Genomic DNA, 2,882 nt, shown 5'->3' on the forward strand with positions numbered 1-2,882 from the left:
TGCTGCTTGACCTACGCACAGCCAGCAAACTCTTCAGCCTGGACATCAGCCTCCTGTCTCTGGACCAGGAGAAGGCCTTTGATCAGGTGGGCTACCTCTTCCAGACCTTAGAGGCCTTTGGTTTCAGGCTTCTCTTCACCAGGGCCCTCCAGGTCTTGTAGCGAGACACCTCCAGCCTGCTCAAGGTGAACGGTGTGCTCTGTGCCCTGTTCCTCATGCACAGAGGCATCCGTCAGGACTGCCCCCTGTTGGGCATGCTCTATGTCCTGGCTATCGAGCCACTGCTGCATGTGCTGTGGCGCCGCTTGAGTAGTGTGGCCCTGCCATCGGCCATGGGCCTGTCCATTGGCCCTCTGCTCTGGCTGTTGGCATATGCAGATGACGTGACCATCTTTCTCAACACCCAGGAAGATGTGTGGGCCATGACAGACAGCAAGCCTATGAGAGTGCCTCCTTGGCCCATATCAAGTGGCCCAAGAGTGATACCCTGCTTCTTGGTGCATGGTTAGCCCCCCCCCCCCCCGATTGGCCAGAGAGCCTTATCTGGCCCCATGAGTGCCTCAAGGTCCAGGTGTGTTCCTGGGGCCACCTACCTTTGTGGCATGCAACTGGGATGGCCTTGAGGAGGGGGTGGAAGCCTGCCTGCAATGGTGGTGCTGGCACCTACCCAGCCTCTCCTACCGTGGATGCATCCTCATCACCAACAACCTGGTGGCGGCAACCCTGTGGCACCCATGCACTGTACTCAACCCACCACAGGACCTACTCGAGAGACTCCAGTGCCTCCTGGTAGATTTTTTCTGGGATGGTCACCACTGGCTCCCATGAGCCATCCTTTACCTACCTGTCACTGAGGGGGGCCAGAGCCTGGTTGACCTGGTGAGCAAGGTGGCCATTTTCCACCTGCAAGCCCTTCAGCAATTCATCTACAGTGAGGAGTGCCAACCTTGACGACAACTGGTGTGCTGGTTCATGCAGAGGGTGGGGCCCTCAGCTTTGACCAGGAACTCTTCTTGCTGGACCTCATGCTCCTGAACTGGGTGGTGTTTCCAGCCTTCTACTGTGGCATGGTACAAGTCTGGTAGGCTACCTTCTGCCTCCAGCCCCAGGCCCAGCGCCTGCATTTCCTACAGCTACTGAGGGAGCCCCTGGTGCACAGCCCAGTCCTGCGGCGCTCTGTGTTGAGCATGACCTCCACCAACCTCATAGCCACCCTCATCCAGGCATGTGTCCTCCGCCTGGGCCATCCCCTCTTGCCTGACACCCTGACCACCCAGCTAGGCATGTGCTCCATCTGCAGCCTGAGCCATCTCCTGCATGACATCCAGGCTGCCCTCCTACCAGAGGAAGCAGCCACCCTGGATGAACATCTCCAAGCATGCCAGGTCCCCCATGCTGCGGATGCCCTGAGCAAGGCTTTTCCCCCACTGCTGGTTGCCCAGCCATGGCTGGCAAGCTGGCCGGTGGACCTGGCACCCTGCTGATGCTCCCAGTGCCTCCCAACTGTGACACAGGTTGCCCCTTTTCTTCTCTGTTGTGTAAAAGCCTGTATGCCTAGGTGGTTCATGTCCACCATGCCCAGGTGCTGGTGGGTCACCCTGATACACTATGGCAACAGCACCTGAGGCTGCCAGATTTGGCAGAATGTATAAGCCGCCAACCTCCAAGAAGACTGGCAACCTGCAGTGGTGGTTGCTGCATGGCATCCTAGCCACTGGCACATTTGCATCCCACTTTGATCCAGTCACCTCGATGGCCTACCCCTTCTGCCCTAGGGGTGTTGAGAACCTCTTTCACACCTTCCTCAACTGTCCCCACCTCCAGCCACTCTTTGTCACTCTTGAGCTGCCACTGCAGGCACTGGGAAGGAGCTTTTTGGAGAACACCTACGTGTGCTCCTACCTGTACTGGGCAGCCGAGCGGGGCACCGACTGCCTGGCCAACTTTCTACTGGGTCAGGCCAACATGGCCGTTCTCAAGAGCAGCCACAACCAGCTTGCTGGGACCAGCTCAAACAATGCCCTGAGGCTTTTCAGCCTCCTGGTGCAGGCACCCCTCTCACTGGAGTTTGAGCACGCTGTGCTTCAGCAGGCAGTGCCCACCTTTGAGGCGCACTGGGCCCTTGAGGGAGCACTGTGCCATGTGGAGGACAGCCATCTTCAATACGTGCTCTGATGTCATGATGAGTCTGGGTGACCAGACAGGCTTGGTGATGGACTGCGACTCCTTGCTCATGCCACACCCTGGGCCCTCACCAGGCTGATTCTTGCTTTTTTCCTTTGTGTAGGGAGGTTTTGAAGGTTGTCACGTGTATGATTGGATAGAGCAGGGTAGGAATCATTTGTTTATAGAGGGCTTTGTTCTGTACGACCATGCGGCCAGGTGTCCCAACCACATAACAGTATGTTAGGCATGATGTGTAATACTGCAAAGGTGTCTGTCACAGTGTAATGTTATGAATGTAATGGCATGGTGCTCTTGATTTGATGGTAATTTGTTTGTCTTTGCTTTGTATATTGGACCTGGACGGGCCAAATTTTTGTACCCCAAACCCCTGAATAAAGTAGTTAAAAAGTCACAAAAAAGTCCTTCCTTGCTTGCTTGCTTCCTCTCTCCCCTTTTCTGTCTTTCTCTTCTCTGGAGTAACTGAGTGACAGGGCTTGCTGTGGTTGGGGCTGGTTTAGGTAACGGAAGAGTGGAGCTAGGCAGGGCCAGCATGTCCTATCCTGTGAAACCTGCAGCCAAGGGGGGCCTGCAGCCAAGAGGCCCTCTGCACCTGGCCGCTCACCACCCCTCCCCACCGCCGGCTTCACATTTGGCTGCTCACCACCCCCTCTCCTCTGCTGCCACTGCTGGCTTCACGTCTGGCTGCTCATCACCAC

General features: G+C 56.5%; 1 protein-coding gene across 1 annotated transcript in view; it reads right to left on the bottom strand.

Annotated features, from left to right (window-relative positions):
- LOC102379424 (ADAMTS-like protein 1) overlaps positions 1–2,882 on the bottom strand; it is a gene marked incomplete at its 3' end in the record, with an annotated part of 697,172 nt that overhangs the window by 273,715 nt on the left and 420,575 nt on the right. The gene's annotated exons all lie outside the window — the stretch shown is intronic.

The sequence above is a fragment of the Alligator sinensis genome, unplaced genomic scaffold (genome assembly GCF_000455745.1).
Source record: "Alligator sinensis unplaced genomic scaffold, ASM45574v1 scaffold917_1, whole genome shotgun sequence".
Lineage (NCBI taxonomy): Eukaryota > Metazoa > Chordata > Crocodylia > Alligatoridae > Alligator > Alligator sinensis.